At 43.6% G+C, this 22,661-nt stretch overlaps 1 protein-coding gene across 26 annotated transcripts in view; it reads right to left on the bottom strand.

The window, feature by feature from the left end:
- LOC123756780 (scribble planar cell polarity protein) overlaps positions 1-22,661 on the bottom strand; it is a 261,733-nt gene that overhangs the window by 143,828 nt on the left and 95,244 nt on the right. The gene's annotated exons all lie outside the window — the stretch shown is intronic.

The following is a 22,661-nucleotide window of genomic DNA, read 5'->3' on the forward strand; positions in this document are numbered from 1 at the left end:
ATGTAAATGTACACTCACTCTATTTACAGTTGCTCAAGAATTTGTATGCCCGGCTTGCTCTTCATGAACGTCACTATTTAACTGTCTCACTCATTACTTACAAGCCAATACCTGGAATATGTAGATTGGGCTTTGGAGGCTGCTGTATCACCTGACAGCATAGTCAGAATGTGAGAGTTAGGTCTATATAATATTTAAGTCCAAGTAACCAGCATGTCACAGCTTGGACAACAATTATATACAGTATACTAGTATATAATCTTTCAATTCATTCATTTTACAAGTTTTATCTTGTCGATTTGTAAAGTAAATTTGTCTCTCACCTGTTTTCTTTTAACATTTGCAAGGTTAATAACCCAGCTAGGAAGGAAGTAAATCCTTGAATTTTCAACTGTGCATGCTATAGTTCTCAGTGATGCAACACTGACATGTCTACTGTGAGTTCCTGGTAAAAGCACTTTACCATTCAAATATATCATGTCAATGTACATTCACAAATGTCATGGAAGAAAAATGATAGGATGGATAGCAAAATCTTTTCATGCAAGAAATACAAAAAATTATGAAAATTTTAAGGCACTAATACTCTCTAGGGTGAAAAATTGTACACACAGTATTAGCTGCATCTTTAAATTGTACAAATCACATTTACTGCCTGAATCCATTCAGTAAAAACATATTTGAAACTACTAAAATCCCTCAAATAATATCCTCTTGAGCACAAGCCAGATACAGTATACACCATGAACTTTACCTGAACAATATTACAGCAACCAATTTCAAATCTGCAAACTAAAAAAAAAATTCACTTGTGAGACCCAGAGACATGTTAGGGGTGCAATAAGTATACAGTACCCAGTAAGAAATAACTATATAAATAAGTATCTCAACACTTTTCAATACTCCCTTGAAATATAAGGGGAATTACAGTAAAAGCAAACCGTCAATGGTATTTACAAGAGGTGATAAACTCTTACAGCATGTCCCTATTAGCCAGGCTGTGATGAATAATTCCAGCTGTGAGCTGCAGACTGCCAACAGTTTGGCAGATTAAACTGTCAGCTTAGACACCTGGCCAAATACTGCGACAAAGAGGCACAGACTTTAAGAACCAATACAATGTAGGGTTAGCATGCTAATACTTTACCAGTGAAATTATCATAATGACTGTTGCTCGTGCATTTAAACAGCCACTGTAAGCTGAAAAATAACTGACCAAATGTATTATATACACTTCAAGAACCTTCAGATTACCTGCTACTCAGAATTATTGTTGTTTATCCTACGAGAGAGAGAGGAGCTGGGACCCAGGAATGGTCCGGCTAACAGGAAGCTACCTTGAAGTGTTTTCGGGGCTTAGTGTCCCCGCGGATTGATCGTTGACCTTACCTTCTCGTTGCTGGACTGGTCAACTAGGCTGTTGGATGCAGCTGCTTACAGCCTGACGTATGAGTCACAGCCTGGTTGATCAGGTATCCTTTGGAAGTGCTTATCGAGTTCTCTCTTGAGCACTGTGAGGGGGGTCGGCCAGTTATGCCCCTTATGTGTAGTGAAACCGTGTTGAACAGTTTCGGGCTTCTAACATTGATAGAGTTCTCTCTCAGAGTACCCGTTGCACCTCTGCTTTTCAACGGGGGGTATTCTGCACATCCTCCCATGCCTACTTGTCTCATGTAATGTTATTTATGTGTGAAGGTTTGGGACCAGCACCTCTATTATTTTCCACATGTAAATTATTATATATCTCTCCCGCCTGCACTCAAGAGAATACAGATTTAGGCATTTTAGTCGGTCCCAATAGCTTAGATATTTTACTGAGTGGATTCTAGCAGTAAAGGATCTCTGCATGCTCTCTAGGTCAGCAATTTCTCCAGCTTTGAAAGAGGCTATTATTGTGCAGCAGTATTCCACTCTAGAGAGCACTAGCATTTTGAAGAGTATCATTGGTATAGCACCTTTAGTTTGAAAAGTTCTTGTTATCCAACCTGTCATTTTTCATGCAGTTGTGATGGCTACTTTATTGTGCTCTTTAAAGGTAAGGTCTCCTTTGAGTACACCCAAATCCTTTACATTGCCTTTTCGTTCTATATTATGATTTGACTACAATTTGTACGTGTTTTCTGCCTTTATATTTTCAATTTTCCATAGTGCAAGAGCTGGAACTTATCTTCATTAAATCCCATATTTTCTGTAGCTTACTGAACGACTTGATTTACATCTGATTGGAAATTCACTGTTCTCTATGTTGTCTACTCTCATAAAAATCCTAGTGTCATCTGCAAAGAATGATACAGTACTGTAGATTGCGTCCTTGTCTATGTCCGATATGAGGATGAGAAAAAGTACTGGAGCAGTCACAGTACCCTGGGACACTGAGCTCTTCACTGTTGATGATCCAGATTTTATTTTGTTGACTATTTCACATTGTGTTTTATTAGCTGAAAATTGTTGATACATCTGCCTATTTTTCCGGTAATTCCTTTTGCACGCATTTTGTGTTCAATAACACCATGGTCACATTTGTCGAAGGCATGTTGCGTAGCTAGCGAAGCTAACTAAAGGACAGTTCAGTCCTACTTAGCCTATTTTCTGGAAGGCATTGACTATCTGTGCATTATATATCTTGTCTTCCCTGCATTATTTCTGTGAGGTCTAGGTTTATTAGTTCCTTGTTAATTATTAAAATTTAATTTGCTAAATTCTGCTGTTACATGCGAGACAGGCATCGCAGGTGTCATTTTAGATTCAACTACTCGGAACAAAAAGTTTCAAACAGCATGGGCTATGGTGAGCCCGTCGTATTTACCTGGCACAGGAGATGGACACAGTGCGAATCTATTGTCTATACTTGTCTGAACTGCGATTGATTGCGGTCATTAGTTCCTAACCAGTTGTAAACATGTCTAGAGTGCTTTAAGTTCTAGTTCCACCTACTACTATTTGCTGGTTTATGGCAATTCTGTTAATATGTAAAGTCTGTATGTATTACATCCAATGATTATACCTTTCTGTATGTAGAAACACGGAGAGTTGACCAGGAAAGCATTACGAAGCCGGACGTGAGTATGCACGAACCTGTTCAGAACAGGTGTACAACACCCGTCCCCCGGTGGAGCACCGTTACTGCAACCACTAGCAGAAAGCCATAGCGTCTCACCCTCTAATATAATGGCAACAAGCAAGAGCCAGAACCAGGAGACACACACGTAAAGGTAACGAGAACAGTGACGTCAGCACCTGCGTGTAACCACCACCAAAGCAGAAACAAGTATTGTCCACGGCCAGTGCGCCTTTAACGGAGGTTGTCATCTGCTATTGTATCGTCAGTGGTAAGATGGGGGGGGGGGAAGTCAACTGGGACAGAGTTGGAACAGAGTTAGGACTGAGTGAGGGAACAACTCTACATGAGAACGGGAGGTATGGCAGGATGTGCAAAATAGTCCCATTGCAAAGCAGAGGTGCAATTGGTACACAGCGGGAACTCCTAACAACATTAAGGGTCGAAGACTAAACCTTCTCCCTCTGAACAAAGAGCATAACTGGTCGACCTCTCAGTGTTCAAAGAGAACTTGATAAACACCCAAATGAATTTCTGATCAACCTGGCTGTGATTCATACGTCAGGCTGCGAGCAGCTGCGTCCGATAGCCTGGTTAATCAAACCACCAACTAACTAGGCAGCCTGTCCTCCTATGGTTTCCCAACGTCAAGAAACTGTCATACTAAAGTGACCTCTCCTAACCTACCAGAAGACCCAAAACAGAAAACGGGACAATACATTAATTTCGTAAGCCGCTACCATTTTCTAGTACAATTATTTTTGGCCTTAGGGTGAGTATACAGCACTTAAAAATGAAACGCTTTACTAAGAGGACGGGTTGCCCCTGGAGGCGTGGCCAGAGATCGGCCCGCGAATGTTGTAAATATTTTAATATATCTATTATATCTCACTGTGTCGTTATATCAATTCAACAGTGTCTAATTAAGGCTAGCGTATTGGCACGGGCGCGCGCACACAAGAATAGGCTATTTAAACACTATTTAATAAATATATATATTCTCATAAGTTTTCTGAAGGGCCAGAGCTAATGCTGAAGATTAACGCGCAGATAAAGCATGAATCACACGTTTTCATTACCCGCAAACACCACCCGGTGTCCCGTCCCTATGACATGTTTCCTCACCAGTCTACACAATCCTAGTCACTATACAATTGTAGTCTCTGGAGATCAACTTGACTCTCAAATTGGTGACTCAATATTAATCGCCTGATAATAGCGCACACATTACTCACGATACCACCTTACACATCCACAAAGTATAGCCCCTTACAATGGAAGGATGAGCTAGAGAAATGTCACATTTGGTACGTCCACACATGGCCAGGTTCTTGACTGCTCGATGCGGGCCTTAGATCAGAGTGGCTTCTCCCACCATCCTTGTGCAGCTCTCACTAACTGTGATATCACCACTAGCCATCCTCAAGATAACTCATTGTGGCTTAGCTTGTCATGACCCACTTACGGCTATTAGCTTCCGGTCATGCCAGGTCACTGAAGTTACTGCTTACTTCTCATAATTGCAGAGGCCTCTAAGAGGACTTAACATACACTAGCATCCCATTATTGCCTTCATACCTGGAGCATACATAGAGAGGGTTCTGGGAGATGTTCTTCTCCCCGAGCCCGGCCAGAGGCCAGGCTCGACTTGCGGTAACTTGGTCCAACAGGATGCTGTTTGGAGCGGCCCGTAGGCCCACATGTCCACTACAGCCTTATTGGTCCGGCACTTCTTGCCGGACTTATCTAAGTGCCTCTTGAATATATCCACCTTTGTTCCAGCAAAATTTCTAATGCTTGCTGGGAAGATACTGAACAGTTGTGGACCTCTGTTGTTCAGACAGTGCTCTCTGAGTGTGACTATAGCACCTCTACTCTTCATTGTTTCTATTCTGCTTTTCATTCCATATCTTTCGTTCCAATATGTTGTTATTCTGCAGTACAAATTTAGGACCTGGCCTTCAAGTATCTTCCATGTACTGTATATATTATTTGATACCTTTCTCGTCTCCTTTCCAAAGAGTACATTTTGAGAGCTTTGAGACGGTCCCAATAATTTAGATGTTTTATTGCTTCTATGCAGTGCCGTATATGTTCTCTGTATTCCTTCTAATTCAGAGATGTCTCCCGCTCCGAAAGAGAAAGTGAGTACCCAGCAATGCTCAAGACAAGACAGCGCCAGCTATTTAAATAGTATTAGCATTGATGTTGGGTCTCTAGATTTGAACCTTCTCATAATTCATCCAATCATTTTCCTGGTCGCTGCTATATTTGCTCGGTTATGTTCATTAAATGTCAGGTCATCAGACATCATAATTCCCAGATCTTTTACATGCTGCTTTCCTTCTATGATTGTGTCTTGTACCCTGTGTTTCGTTTAACTTACTCGCTTCCACCATACCTAAGTACCTGGAACTGTCACCATTAAACCATGTTATTTTCAGTTGCCCAATCGATGACCTTATTAATATATGCCTGCAGTTTTTCAGTGTCTTCTACAGAGGAAACTTTCATGCTGATTTTTGTATCATCTGCAAAGGATGACACGAAGTTGTGACTAGTATTTTTGTCTATATCCGAGATATGAATGAGAAATAGCAGCGGTGTAAGGACTGTGCCCTGGGGTACAGAGCTTTTTCACTTCACTTGGGCTTGATCTTGTTTGATTGACCGTCACTCTCTGCATTCTGTTTTGACAGAAAGTTGAAAATCCAACGGCCGTATGTGGTTACCCATACTCAGCCCATTTATACAGCTCAGCCATAAATGCTTCCGCCGGTCTCATACCGTCAGAGAGCCCTAACTAATTATTCATATCTATTTGGGTCACACAGTGCGGGGACGTTGATCCCCGGAACCATTAACAGGTAGATGGACCCATGCATAAAAAACGTGGTTGTTTGTCGGCCGCTGTGATGTATAGTACATTGTATTTTGCCCGTTGATGATTTTGACGTCAAAATGCTATGTATTATTCGAGAGAACAGGTTGTGGTGAGGATAGTAGTTATAGAGGTGAAGGTAGAGGGAAGTTGGTAGAGGTAGTTGTAGAGGGAAGCAACATGTAAAGGATCTGGGAATGATGGTGTGCGTGGCCCCGGACGGGGCTTGGGGGAAAGGGGGGGTAGAATAACTGCCAGAACCTCCATCCGGGTACAATCCAGGTACAGGTGGAACACAAACGTGGGCTGGCTGACAATCATACCCCGCGTGCCCACAACCACCACCATGTTATAGATTCAGCTACTCGGAACAAGTTTCAAGTAGCACGGGCTATGGTAAGCCCGTAACTTGCCCGGCACAGGAGCGGGGCAAGTAGCACGGGCTATGGTGAGCCCGTAGTGGACTTACCTGGTACAGGAGCGGTGCTGAATCTCAACCACCACCAGCTGACAAGTGACATTAACGGCTTGACCTATCAAGTCCCGAGGAAAATGTCGTTATTGTAATTTGTCCACTTACGAGTAGATTATTACTAGAGATGAGCGGCATCTCAGACGAGGTCATTGCACTCGTGTATAACTTTTAAGTAGTTGAACTTTTTTTAAGTTAGCGTCGTGTCATAACAGTACACGAACGTGTCTAGATAAATGCTTGGCGTATGAATGGTGGCCGTGTTGTCTTGTGGCAGGAATCGGTGGATTTTTACAAGGTAACATTAGAACATCACAATACCCTCTCCTGAAGTCTTCCTGCCGCTTCTCAAGACGCTTCAGAGAGTACAATCAATGACAAAGTAACCCCCTACTGACTAAAATATTGTACTAATCTTTGCCAACCTGCAGCTTCTCTCTAGTGTATTACAATACTTTGGTTTTAATTGTTGATTATATTTATTCTTCGTCTCCTTGATCCTTAACTAGCCGACCTCAATCGGCGATCAAGAGCGAATCTGAAAAGGTCTCCTGATCAACGAGGCTGTATGGGGAGTCGATTTCATTTCAAATTACGTCCAAATTTGGCCATAGCGCGCATACGAGCGAAAAGTGACGTTATTTTTAAGAGGACGGGTTGCCCCCAGACCAGGCTGGGTCAACTATGAGGCCTGGTCAGAGACCAAGCCGCCACGCATTGCTCCTCCAACGCGAGTCGCTCCAGGCAACAGCCTTTGTGATCAAATTATTACAAGCCAAGCCAGGTCAGGCCCTAGGCCGGCCTTAGAGTTAGTTTAGCTATTTATTATACACCCCATACTCATCCTGTGGGTGGTGGTTGGAAAGGTTTACATAGGCTGTAAACTGTAAATGGGTTCAGGAACTGAACCATACAGTTCATTTAGCTAAGCCAGTAATCTTGTGAAGGTAGTTACACAATTTGAATACACACATACTTGCGTGTATTATGTTGGATAGGTAACCTCCTAACCAAGGTAGAAGTAAGTAATTATCAAAAGCAAGCACCAAGCCGGGAAGGCTCTGTAGCACCAAACCAACATAGAAGGCATCCCTCAACATTCATGTTATCAAGTTCATTCAGCATGATGTCTATTAGCAGTGTCCAAGACTGACTCCAGACCCAGAAGAATGGTATATGCACACGACTCGATAATGGTTCAAGAAAAAGAGGGGGGATGGTGGAATTAAAAAGAGGATGAAAATGCACACGTAAAGGAAAGCTTCAAGAAATTAAACATTTTAAAATTTAAATTTAAAGTTTTAGTTATGATAGTGTGGATGTGTCCAATTTCTCTAAGTCTAGTTTGTGGTGCTGTATCTGTTACTACACTAGCCTCGCTCGTTCCTGGTGCCGATACTCTCGACGCCCCCCCCCCCCACAACCTGTCAGCCATCCCGGAAGACAGGAGATTACCAATCAGCGTCCCTTATTGCTACTGGTGCCTTGTCTAAGTTAACAAGCGGCTAGATGAGGAAGGTGTTTAGATAAGTGGCCGGATGGCGGGATGAATGAATGACATATGTGGTTATGGGTCGAGGTGGGTGGCTGGCTGGCTGGCTGTCTGTCTACCAGTCGAGGTGGCTGGCTGGCTGTCTGTCTACCAGTCGAGGTGGATGGCTGGCTGTCTGTCTACCAGTCGAGGTGGATGGCTGGCTGTCTGTCTACCAGTCGAGGTGGATGGCTGGCTGTCTGTCTACCAGTCGAGGTGGATGGCTGGCTGTCTGTCTACCAGTCGAGGTGGATGGCTGGCTGGCTGGCTGTCTACCAGTCGAGGTGGATGGCTGGCTGGCTGTCTACTAGTCGAGGTGGATGCGAACGGTGATGTTAGAGGTAGGGAGGGGGGGGAGAAAGTTATGATGGGGGTAGAGGGGGAACGGTAATGTTAGGGGGAAAAGAAAGGGAAGAACCCTGATGTCTTCTTTCAAACAAGGGATGACATACCAAGATAATACTTTTCAAAAAACTAGTTTTCTTTAGGGTGGAATATTGTAGCACACTAACTGCCCCATTCAGAGCGCGAGGAATTGCTGACCTAGAGTGTGTCGAGATCCTTTACTGCAAGAATCCACCCTAAAAAACATCTAACTTATTGGAACCGATTAAAAAAAATTAAAAAAATCTAAATTTGTATTCTGTAGAACGTAGGCGAGAGGTGCATAATAATAATATACATCTGAAAAAAATAGAGGGACTGGTTCCAGCTCTGCACACTGAAATAAAATCCCATGGGACCAGTAGGCATGGCAGGATGTGCAAAATAGGCTATTGTAAAGCAGAGGTGCAATAGGTACGTACACTGAGAAAGAACCTATTAACATTAAAGGCCCAATAATTTTCATTGCTTCCTCTACACATAAGGGACATAACTGGCCGGCCTTTCACGGTGTTCAAGAGAGAACTTGATAAACACCTCCAATGGATACCTGATCAACGAAGCTGTGGTTCATGTGAGGTTACCTGGAGCAGGTTCTGGGAGATTGTTTTACTCCCCGAGCCCGGCCTGAAGCCAGGCTCGACTTGTGATAACTTGGTCCAACAGGCTGTTGCTTAGAGCGGCCCACATACCGCCGGAGCCTGGTTGGTCCGGCACTTCTTGCAAGGACTTATCTAAATGTCTCTTGAAGACATCCACCTTTGTTCCGGCAATATTTCTAATGCTTGCTGGGAGGGTGTTGAACAGCCGTGGACCCCTGATTGTTGGTTGGGAGCAGTCGCGTCCAACAGCCTGACTGACCAGACCACAAGCCAGGCCTGGTTAGAGATCGGGTCGCGGGGACGTTGAGGCTCTGAATTACAACAAGGTATGTAGGTAAAGGAAACAATGAAGTGCCAGATCAACCAGGTTGTAGTGGATATGTGGGCCTGCAGACCGTACCAAGCAAACAGTCTGGTTACCAGGTCATTGCAAGTCAAGCTTGGCCCCATGCAGGTCTTGGGACTCCAAGCTTGAACAACTCCAGAAACCCTCTCTAGGTATGCTCCAGGTAAACTCCACAGTAGTGTATGGAAGCTAGAATAAAACGACGGCACCTAGACACCCGGTGCTAGAGTATAGCGACGGCATATAGACACCCAATGCCAGCATATAACGACGAAATATAGACACGAGGTATAAGAGTGAAGAGGACAAAGGGCGAGGATAGTGTGGTGCCAGGGGGGGGGGGGTTAGGAGAGGGAGGGTGGTGATAGCGAGGCAAGAGAAGGTCAGAGTGCCAACATCAGGTGAAGGCCGCTCGCCAGCTCTTAAGCCTACTCTTCCCGAAAAGCGTTAGTAACACTCAGTAACACCACAATCACAGCTGGCTATGACACCCTTCCCTCCCCTGCCTGGCTGTGCTATAATGAACATGGACGCCTGCACCTGGCTCAAAGAAACAACATTCTAAATCAATTTATCATGGGATGAGGGCTTACCTGATCTTTCATTTACCTTTCGATAATTCCAAGATCAACGACCCCGCGGCCCAGCCTCCCGGTTGGTGGTCTGGTCAACCAGGTTGTTAGTAATACGTCAGGCTGCAACCAACCGCGTCGATTACTAACAGCCTGGTTGATCATGAATATATCCTTAGATGGTGTTTATCAAGTGCAAGTTTGAACACTGAGAGGTCGGCCAGTTATTTCCCCTTATGTGTAGAGGGAGTGTCTTGGGCCTTTCATGTTAATATAATAGATTTCTCTCTCAGCGTGCTTATTGCACCTCTGCTTTTCAACGGGATATTGTGCACATTCTCCTATGAATACTGGTCTCGTGTAATGTTATTTTTGTGTGCAGATTTAGAATTGGTCCTTCTAGTATTTTCCATTTGTAAATCAATATGTATCTCTCTCGCCAGCGCTCTAGGGAATACAGATTTATAATTTTTAAGCGATCCCAGTAATTTGGATGATTTATTGAGTGGATTTCAGCAACAAACGAGCTTTGCAAGCTCCCTAGGACAGCAATTTCTCCAACTTTGAATGGGCCTTTGGGCCTACGTAATGTAATTTTTCTTGAGTTGTTAAATGTGTGTTGTTCCGTCTTGGCACTAGTCTCTCCACACCGTCCTTCCCACGTCCATCACTACCCTGGCTGACGTTACGTCTCATAACCCCCTCCCCTCCCCTTCCCCCCCTTCCTCACCCCAACGCCCTATTAACACCACCCCACAATTTCCGCCACCTGTGGCCAGCTAGGACATCTACGCATGCGCCAGACCTTGCTGTGACGCCACGAGCGCCACTATGACGTAGTGTCACCTGACTACTCACCATCAACCTTCACACATTGTTTTCATTTGTCTAGCTTCATACGCTAAGGAGCATACCTGGAGACAGTTTCGAGAGTTCTGCTCCCCGAGCTCGGCCTGGGGCCAGGCTCGAGGAAAACCCACTTAGAATGAAACTTGTCAACTGGTGATAACAGTGTGACGGCCGCTCCCCACCTTGGTAACAAAACCCACATCCCCATCCCCTCCCTCGCCCCCCTCACCCTGCCCCCGGGGGCGCCGTCCCTTGGAATATCAATCTGCAGGATCATCTTCTCGGCCACTGTCAATATGCTGGCAAAAGATTGTATCCTAAAAATAGCTTCATCTGGCAGCATAACGGCTCTTTCCTTCACCAAAAAACATTTACCGATTTTCCTGCACTTCTTAAGAGTTGCCACCGCTCATGACTTTATTTAGTTTTTAACAGTAGGTGCTTTTATAGGGGAAATAATGCATTTGTAAATAATATAATCCATGGTTAGGCATGGCGCTATGTTCTTGATGGGCGAGAACCCCCTGGCACTTCAGTAGAGTAAGGAACAGTACCTAGGCTGCCACGTGAGCACTTTATTAATATTATTGGCATACGATACCTCAATATCTCGTATATCAGTTTAACAAGATTGATATTAATGGAATAATGTAAATTCAGATTGTTCTCGCCGGGCAATGAATGGAACAGGGAGTTGTTTTGAGGCCTAACTTGATCTCTCTCTAAAAGTTTTCAAAGAAAAATTTAATTATCAAAAATCTAATCCTCTTGACACGTGAAGTTGCTGAAGTAGGAGTCAAAACAAATTACAATTAGTTATCAATACTATCACCCTTGCGCAAGGGTGACGGAACTTCAGATAAAGAAATGAGTGAAATACCGAGGCTTCAGTACGACTCTGTTTTCTGAACAGAGCAGAGCATAAGTTCACTGTTTGTGAACTTATGCTTTCATGAGACCTAATTTAGCCTATGACCACCCTCGGGTCAAATTGTGAAGCATTGCCAATTATTTCGATTTACAAAACGTGGGCCAAGCATTTTCAGAAGTGTGCTTTGAACTTTAAACAAAGTACAGAACTTAGAAAAAGCTTAAACGTAGCTATTCAACCAAAACAACGATCACGAAATGGGAGGAGGGCCCCATTCTTCTTCCTTGGGTTCAATGGGACAGCCTTACAATTTAGTAAAACTTCGTTCCACATGACGGACAGGCATATTATTATTATTATTATTATTATTATTATTATTATTAAAGACAAGGTCTAATTTATGTTTAAGTGTATTAAAAAAACAAATATTCGGAAGTAACCAACATCCTTTCTCAAGGTGCTGTATACAAAGGTCTGCTTACAATTAGCAGTAAGTCTTCTTACTGCTATTAGCAAATTACATTCTGCTAATTGTAAGCACCTTCTCACCACCTTGAGAAAGGATGTAGGTTACATCCGAATATTTTAGTTTTTAAAACTTACATACATATTGGGTAAGAAGCAAACATATCCTTCGCCCTCATTCAAGCATTATGGCAAGTTTCTCCATTATTATTATTATTATTATTATTATTATTATTATTATTATTATTATTATTATTTCGATGACTGTGGTAAAAGTTCTTGCCATCCTTTCTACTTCGCCCTCCCCGGTGGATATGTCTCGTGAGCAACTCAAATAACCATTAAAGATTATTTGAGTTGCAGGCGAGGGTACTGGCCTGCAGGTTTAAAGACACCCGAGGATCACATACTCGAGGCACTTTAGTAGGCGGAAGCATGACAATGAGAGTACTTTGTCAAAGAGCTCTCTAGTGCAACTGCCCCCGAGTACACGTGGAGTGTATGAACTACTCTTGTGTGTGAGTGAGTGTTGTGTTGTGCTGTGTTGTGTTGTGTGTTGTGTGATGTGATGTGATGTGTTGTGTTGTGTTGTGTGTTGTGTGATGTGTTGTGTTGTGTTGTGTCCAGCGTGGAAGGCGCCAACGACAACTCGTGCGCTTAGCATTCCTCACTTGAGGCGTATAATTAAGTATTCATTACCATCGTGACCCAGGTTTACTTATTTGTTGCTTAAAACTAATTACGAATTATTAAAGTCACGACAAAATCCAGCGGATTTTCCCATATGGATTAGCTTTCACGTGCGCAGAGCTAACTGTAATATTTCCTATAATCATTTTGCCACATTGACTTCCTGTTAATTCTCTCTAGCACCAGAAAGCCAAATGCAATATAAACAAATATTTATATAACCCTTGGGTTAAGTTTACAATCTCGATTCAACTCCTCAATAGAAAGACTCAATTGCCTACCCTGACCAGACAGGGCTTAAGATGATAAAATACGCTTTAATCAGTCTCTTGCTCATTGGCAACAAGAAGGGTTTCATACGCCACAACAACTGCCATCCCGAATCGTGGGAGCAGACAATCGTCCACCACTGATAGTGTATCAAGGGGGATATTGTCATACCGGTAGTAATGATGAGCGTGTCCTGCACCACTCAAGGCTGAATATCGCGTCCACCTGACACGTGTGTGGCTGGACGAGCCATATATCCCGCTGGGTTAACAACCTGACGCTATCTATGACCTCCATAGTGCCAGTTAGTTCATTTACTTTCAACTTCAATATATGATATTTTCCTGACTTAGGTTGCTAGACTGCTACATCGAGTTAAATCTCTATACTACGTCGAGCAGCAGTCGGGCGCCGCCTCCGCTACCTCGAGCAGCAGTCGGGCGCCGCCTCCGCTACCTCGAGCAGCAGTCGGGCGCCGCCTCCGCTACCTCGAGCAGCAGTCGGGCGCCGCCTCCGCTACCTCGAGCAGCAGTCGGGCACCGCCTCCACTACCTCGAGCAGCAGTCGGGCGCCGCCTCCGCTACCTCGAGCAGCAGTCGGGCGCCGCCTCCGCTACCTCGAGCAGCAGTCGGGCGCCGCCTCCGCTACCTCGAGCAGCAGTCGGGCGCCGCCTCCGCTACCTCGAGCAGCAGTCGGTCGTTCATCATTCTAATCTCGTCCACACTTAGCTGTATGTAACTGACAGCTTTTCAGCACGTGTCAATTTCTATTTTTTGATCTATTACTCTCCATAAAACTCTGAAATTGATTTTCTAAATGTTCTAAAAGCCCGCGATACTTGGAACTTTTTGTTCCCAGTAGCTGAATCTTAAACAACATCAATTAACACAGCACTCATGTTCACTGCACAAGGCATTACTCACACCAGTACTCAGGCCATCAAGTGACGAATGTTCCTCATCACACAACCATACATTTACTCTAACAAGGATAGAACCTCTAGCTTCTATGGATGAAATGTACACAATATGCACTGCTGTACAAAAAAAAAAGGAATGGCCTCAGCTCCACCTGAGGCTATGCTTTCCTACTTATCTTGCTGTTGTCGATTCCGGGGATCACCGTCCCAGCGGCCCGGTCTCTGACCAAGCCTCGTGGTTGGTGGTCTGGTCAGCCATGCTGCTAGACGTAGCTGGACGCAGATGCTCGCAGCCTGACATGAATCACACTCCTGGTTTTATCAGGTGGATTATCAGTTCTTATACTCCGAACCCGGCTTGGGGCCAGGCTCGGGGAGTAGAAGAACTCTGTGAACCCTCTCTAGTTATCCTTTGGAGGTGTTTATCAGGTTCTCTTTTGAACACCGTGAGAGGTTGGCCAGTTATGTTCCTCATGTGTAGACGGGGAGAGTAACGGGCGAGTGTAGAAAAGTCTTGATGTTGACAGTTCTCTCTGAGCGTACCAAATGCATCCCTGGTATTCAACACACATCCTGCTATGTCCCCTAGTTTCATGTACAGACTTGGAACCAGTCCGTCTAATATTTTCCAAGTGTAAATTATGATGGAGCTGAAGAGAGTGGTGATCTGCGCGGTAATGTACGGTGGCAGCCCCTACCCTCAGGCTGTGACCCCGACCACACTCATCAGGCACCTCACAAATGGCTCTAGTTCCCTCCTGTTGTTGTTGTCGTTTTATATGAAGTTACTCAGACCAAAAAGTTCCAAGCATCACGAGGCTATAGTGAGCCCGTCGTACTCACCTGGCACAGGATGATGTACGCTAGTTCCCTCTTGGTGGTAGTTTAAATGGTGGTAGGACCTCTGGTATTCACTGTTGTCTCATCATGCTTATCGGTTACCTTGCGGATGGTACCCATACTCCTCACCGGAAATATCTTAATTCAATAAAGATGTTATTCTATTGTGATTAATAATAATTTGACACAAAAGTATTATACATATTGATTGTAAGCTCGCTCTATTGTCTTTGTTCAGGAGTCTTAAATTTTTTATTGCATCAAAGTGATCAGTAGATGATTTTTGTATAAATAATGGCTGGGATACCACCTGGCATGTATTAGAGAGGGATGTGAGCTCGGAGCAGTATACCAGACGCGGGAGCATAACTGGTTTCAAGACTTCCACCACTGACATATTATCCTTTGATATGAAGTAACGAAATGCCAATATTAATTACGCGACGCCACCATCAGATAAAAGAAACGCAATTCAAAATAAAGAAGTATAAACTCAAGTGGGTTCCTCTACACCTAACAGTGCTTAATAAGTCATAGTATTGAGACTAGTGGATGCAGTCACCCCACTGCTAAGGCTGCCTGGTTTCAAGGATAACACGGACCTAATCATGAGGCCATTTGTAAGTAAAAATTAGGCGGAGGCTATATACATACACCGAGGACTAAGGCGGCAACTCTGGGGCCCGGACCACGGGCAGGCAACGCTGGGGCCCGGACCACGGGCGGCAACGCTGGGGCCCGGACCACGGGCAGGCAACGCTGGGGCCCGGACCACGGGCAGGCAACGCTGGGGCCCGGACCACGGGCGGCAACGCTGGGGCCCGGACCACGGGCGGCAACGCTGGGGCCCGGACCACGGGCGGCAACGCTGGGGCCCGGACCACGGGCGGCAACGCTGGAGCCTGGACCACGGGCGGCAACACTCCCTCAACCCACCTCTTACATACCTAATCTTGTCCGCAACCTCTGGACACATCCCCTTCTTGTCATGGAAATATGTATACTGTGGCGTGTCTGACACACGCTCATACGCCACTTCACACTCCTCACACTCCACATTTATTCCTGCCTGTTCTTACCAGATTATTTTTGCGGACACACCTCTGAGTTCAAGAGGAAACTTGAAAAGCACCTCCGAAAGGTACCCGATCAACGGAACTGCGGTTCGCTGGTTGGAGAGCCATCAGCAAACACTTAGCTCAATGAAGACGATTATGTTAGGCGGCTAAGCGTCCAGATAGCACGCACTTCACCACATTCGCGATATCCATCCGTCTCGTCTCGTTATCCTCGCTTCATTGACAATATCAACATGATGGGTGCTTCATTGACAATATCAACATGATGGGTGCTTCATTGACAATATCAACATGATGGGTGCTTCATTGACAATATCAACATGATGGGTGCTTCATTGACAATATCAACATGATGGGTGCGTCATTGACAATATCAACATGATGGGTGCTTCATTGACAATATCAACATGATGGGTGCTTCATTGACAATATCAACATGATGGGTGCGTCATTGACAATATCAACATGATGGGTGCTTCATTGACAATATCAACATGATGGGTGCTTCATTGACAATATCAACATGATGGGTGCTTCATTGACAATATCAACATGATGGGTGCTTCATTGACAATATCAACGTGATGGGTGTTTCATTGACAATATCAATAAAAAGTGGCATGATCGACAATACTGATCAACATTTTCGTTGATATTTGTAACTCGTAGTGATAGTTAGCAAGTCCGTCGTCTGCCCCGGTGCAGCTGCTTGTGCAATCAGCATCAGTAGTCTCAACAAGACTTGAACCTTAGCTTCATCAGGACCTTTTGACCTTCCATCTAGCCCAAGTGGCTTCGTCTCCCTCAACACATCCCAGCCACAACAATTCCAACTGTCTTGCTACAATCCTATACATGCCAACTTTCTTATTATACTTTGCATATACCTTCATCTTCCCTCCAATATGGCTTTATATCAGTGAGCAACGTCTTGAAAATACGTAACCTCTACGCTCCCTTTTCTACTGTTTCTTGGTATTTCCGCACCTTTCCTTGCAGAGTCTCAAATCACATAATGGCTAACTTTTATACAGTGTAAGCATTCACGGTACTAGACAGGCTGCATCAACGCATCCTGTAACACAACTCCTGCTTTATTATCTCTGAGCATCACAATGTCAGCTGTGAATGGCTAGTGTCGCGCCCATTTTTACATCATACCTGTATATACATATGATGATACTTCCGAGCTAAGACCAAACTATTGCTGGCAAAACCACCAAACAGAAGATTAGAACGATTACAGTACTGCCAGATGACGGGTGGTCATGTCTCAAGTTTCCCCCACTTTGTGCTACTTACTCGCACTATCTTGTGCTGCCCGTTCACCCAGTTGAGTACTACAGAAATGCATCTTCATCAGTAGAAGTTATTCCATCAGTTTATATAATGTAGCTCTTATTTTGAATTTAAATTCTGTTACAATGTACCTATTATTACATTTATTAATCAGCTTAAGGACCTGCCTGAAACGCCGTGTGTGTGTGTGTGTGTGTTAGTGACTTGACAAGAATGTGTTACATTCACCAAAATATATGTACTCACAACCCACTGTACCCTCTTGTATGTGAATAAATGAACCAATAGATAAATAAAAGTGTTCAAGTGTGTTACTCACATTTGTAACAACTGAGGCACAATCATTCGTCTGAAAGTGTCGGCTTTAATTGTGTGTTCATGAATATGTATTAATCCTTCTTATTAACAACAGCATGTCGTGACATCTTCATATTCTTTGGATTATTATTTTGAAATTAACTGCAAATGCTAGAAATCTGAGCTTTGCAACAGTAATTTTGGTTACCAAGTTCATTTAAGATTATATTTTAGTTAATTACATCACACTTTCAGTTTACAAACAGGGCATGTTGTAGAGTTTGATGTTATCTCTCAGGACTAGATTATGGCTAATTATTGTATAAAGTGCTATATGATGCCAAATAATATACCTGGAGTATAATAAAACTATTATAAGCACTTATAGTGTTGCCAATTTGCTCACTAGGTCAATCTGGTGCAAACTTCCCCAATCAACAGTAGACAGCAGTACATGCTTTCATTAAAATGAATACGTAAACGAGATCATTTTTACCGTAGAGGCCAGTAAAAGTGGTGTTCGCCTTGAATCCACGCAAGGTTAAGCGCCCCACACCAGTCTGCTCTAGGTGTGGGCGCTCTTTACCCAACACAGAGCTAGAGTATCCCACGAAAAAGAGAATACGTTTAACCTCGTACTAACATTCGCTTGCAAAGCGGCCATACAACACAACTAAAATTTGGTCAGTGATCACTATAAACAACCAGGGACAATATTACTGGAGCAGGTACCTGTAAACGTTGGCCTGATGCCCTCTGGCCAGACACAGGCCTACCCATTAAACATTGATTGTAACCATGATATATATATTATATATATATATATATATATGCTTCAGCCTACAGTTTAGACTTATGGTATATGACCCAGGTATACACACAGTATACATACTACAGTACTAGAGCAGGTAACGTTCTTTGTCCGAGTCAAGAGAATCACAGGGTAGCTTTAGGGAGAACTGCAAGAAGTGAGCGTAAGTCAGCACCCCAGCAACTCTACAGACCATTGTGATCAATATGAGGAGGCCAACGGCAGCAAGTGAGTGTGTGAGAAGCAGGAACACTCCCACTAACGTTATTACCGGCGCCTCTGCCGCCCTCACCACTTGATGCTCTGCAACACATCACTACCACAAAATCAGTAACGGTGCCGTGCCGATCAACAATGGCATTTGCGGATGAGCTAGCCACTACAGCACTACAACAGCTAGCAGGTAGCACAAAGGTTACGGCAAAGGTAACTACAGGTAATGGGTTCCAAATCTGCACACGGAAATAACTCTTCACAAAACACATGTAATAAGAACTTTTAAAAGAAGGAATGCCATACCAACGATACTTTTCAAGACACTAGTGCATTCTTGGGGTGGAATATTGTAGCAGACTAACAGCCCCATTCAGAGCCAGAGAAATTGCTGACCTGGAGAGCGTACACATATTATTTACTGCTAGAATCCACTTATTAAAACATCTAAATTATTGGGACCGATTAAAATGCTTAAATCTGTATTCTTAAGAGCGGAGACGGGAGAGTTACATAATAATTTACACATGGAAAATATTAAGAGGGAGTGGTTCCAAATCTGCACACACAGGAATAACACCACACGGGACCATGGGGCATGGCAGGATTTTCCCCTCTGGAAAAATAGAGGTGCAATAGGTAAACACAGACAAATCTATGAACATGTAGTGGTAAAGTAGCCGACCTCTCTGTGTTCAAAAGAAAACTTGATAAACACCTTCAAATGACACCTGATCAACTGCACTAGGAGCGGTGGCGTGGGGAAGTATCGGGTGAAAGCGTCAAGCCATTACCACTATATAGCACTTGGAAGGAATCAGGATAAGGATTAGGGATGGGACGAGGGAAAGGAATGGTGTCCAACCACTTGTGGACGGTCGAGGAGATTGAACGCCGACCTGTATGAACGAGACCGTCGCTCTACCGTCCAGCCTAAGTGGACCGAACTACGAGCAGTGGCGTGGTCTGAGACCGAGCCGTGGGGACATTGATTCCCGGAATCAGAAGCAGCAGTATCAGGTGTAACATGAGAATCAGCAGCAGAGGTAGCATCACCATCATTAACAGCATCTGCAACAAAACTGACCCAGAAGTTGTCGTCGAAATAAGCTTCATTTGCTCCTAGAGCTCATAATTGTTTGCATATATAATGCTATTTCTTACAAAATTACAAACTTGATAATACAGATTTTGCATTTTTGTCAAGAATATTCGCTTTAAAAAAAGTAAACGTTCAGAATAACCGTAATCTTCCTTTGTGGCAGGAGCTAATTTTCCGGAGGAACGAGTAATAACGGACTCGCACCATTTTCTCTGAACAATCTTGCGGTTTTGAAGCTTTTTTTTTCCTTATGATGGTTTTTGTCGTGACGCCGGAGAGTTGGAGGGGCGTAACCCCGACCTCCAGTACACGGTAGTGTTCACGGCCGACTCTTGCTCTAAGCGTTCATGCTCCATCTGTGTTTCAAGAGTTCTGGAAAAGTCTTCACAATTATCTTGATATTCACATATTAATGTTATATTTGTTATTATTCATTTATTTAGAGCAGTGTACCAACCAGCCTCATCCCCTCACCCCAGACGTGCCAGCTGCGACAGGTCACGTCCCGCTCAGTTTATCTTTCACATTTCCTGCAGTATTCCTCCTCTTGCACTGTTTGGTGTTTATCCATGGTGAGTGAGTGCTCTTGAAAATCTGTTCGTTTGCTCTTTTGATGACGAAAATTAATAACACAGTTCAGCAACTGTAAATACTAGATATTTTATATGTAAAACTGATGCGAATAAATTGTATCAGGTTTGAAACAACAAACATATCAACTGTATAATATATGCGGCCCTGTATGAGATTCATGTAGATTATCTGTAGATGATCTATTTAGGTGTCCAATAGCGTGCAGAGATCCTTTGCGGTCAGAATCCATTCTATAAATCATCTAAATTATTGGGATCGATTCAAAGTTCTAAATCTGTATTTTCCAGAACGCAGCCAAGAAAGACAATAATCTACACTGTGGAAAATATTAGAGGGATTGATTCAGAATCTGCACCCGGAAATAACATCACATGAGTTCAGGAGGCATGGCAGGATGTGCAAAATAGCCTCATTGAAATTCAGAGGCACCTGCTTGATGGGGTTCTGGGAGTTCTTCTACTCCCCAAGCCCGGCCTGAGGCCAGGCTCGACTTGTGAGAGTTTGGTCCACCAGACTGTACAATAGGTACTCTGAAAGAGTACCTATTGTACAATAGGTACTTGGCCCTATTGCAACAGCAAAGGGCCACGATTGTAGATTTGTCAACACGCACACGCTACACATAAGGGGCATAACTGGAGGGCCTCTCACGGTGTATACGAGAAAACTCGATAAACAATCTCCAAAGGATATTTGATGAGCGAAGTTGTTATTCATATGCCAGGCTGGGAGCAGACGCGTCCAACAGCCTGGTTGACAAGATGACCAATTGGTAGACCTGGTTGGAGACCGGGCCGCGGGAACACTCAAGACGGAAGTAACATGGTAAGATGTTACGTGAAGTTTTCAGGTAATTTCGTTATACTGATGCTGCCTGTTACTTCAAACTTGGGTATGCTATATTGGGAACTCATTATTGTAATCTACACATCAAAACTTTTAAGAAATTAAACACGTCTGCTGCCGTAATTAACTTTCCCCCTACGACGCTGTGTAACCTATATAGCAACACTGCTTATGTTTTCTTATATAAATTTAGTTTAAATATTGTTTAATGCTAGGTGGATCTTTATTATTATTAACGCATTACCACTAAAATTTTTGGATAACACTTTAGTACTTCTATGTTAGAAAATATTTGCCTGTTTTATCTTTTATGATAACTTATTTTCTTGGCACCACTGTTTCAAAAGCTCGGGTGAAAAATCAAGTTCCTTTATGGCTATATTTTCCTGGATTCTAAGGGGAAACAGTGTTTATCCAAAGTTTGGTTTAGATATAAGTAGATCATTAAAGTTTTGGAGTATTAAGTGAGTACGCTTGAAGAATGTATCAGAGCAATGGTGACAAGGCCCCGTGGAAAGGGCGCCACTATTCATATCATACCTAGGCCTAGTAACCAGAAGACATGTGCTAAAATAGTAAAGGTTCTTCCATAGAAAACTTCACTATAAACCAAGATTAACCTTTCTGTTTTTCTCGTGAATTGTCATTCACTAATCCCACACTCCTCCTGCATTACCGTTCCTTCCCATCCCAGTCTCTCAGGAACATAAAATATGGTTTCAGTTTACATTTGTCTTCATATGACCAAGAATATCTTAAATTTATGCATCGCTAGCCTTCTGATCCATTAGACTATTGGTATTCCCGACTCTCTGGGAACACTGAGGAACGCTGGCAGTGAATGGCTAGTGACCCAAACCCTAGCAAGATGAGTCAGGGATGTTTCACGGGTTGGTTACCAGCACAATGACACCATCACTGACAGTGACTGGCTGGTGAACGATTCGTGGCTATTTGTACCTGGATTTTACCTGCATGGGATTCTGGAGGCTGTTGAGCTCTGCAAGCCCGGCCCGAAGCCAGGCTTAACTTGTGACGGCTTGGTCCAACAAGCTGTTGCTTGGAGCGGCCTGCAAGCCAACACCAACTACAGGCCGGTTGGTCCAGCACTTCTTGCAGAAAACTGTCCAATTGTTTTAAGACTTCCACTTTTGTTCCTGCATTATTTCTCAAGCTTGCTTTAAGGATATTGAACAACAGTGAACGTCTGATTTTCAGTGTTCTTTGATTGTTCCTATGGCACCTCTATTCTTCACTGGCTATTCTGCATTTCCCTCGATATCATTCAATGTATGTTGTTATTTTACTGTGCAAATTTGGGACCTGGCCCTCCAGTACCTTCCATGTATATATTATTTGATTATCTCGTCAATATACATTATCTCGTCTTCTTTCTAGAGTTCATTGTGAGTGTTCTGAGACGGTCCCAGTAAAGTAGGCGTTTTATCGTATCTAAGCGTGCCGTACACGGTCTCAGTATTCCCTCTATTTCAGAAATCTCCTTGACTCTGAGGGAGAAAGTGAGCATCGACGGTTCTCAAGGTGGGACTGAACAAGTGTAGGATTCCTGGATATGATTGGTTCTCGTAGTCCATTCTATCACTTTTTTCTTCTAGCTGACGCTATATTTGAATGGTAGTGTTACTGTACAACAATATTCCTCCCTAGAG

This window comes from Procambarus clarkii, chromosome 26, assembly GCF_040958095.1.
Source record: "Procambarus clarkii isolate CNS0578487 chromosome 26, FALCON_Pclarkii_2.0, whole genome shotgun sequence".
NCBI lineage: Eukaryota > Metazoa > Arthropoda > Malacostraca > Decapoda > Cambaridae > Procambarus > Procambarus clarkii.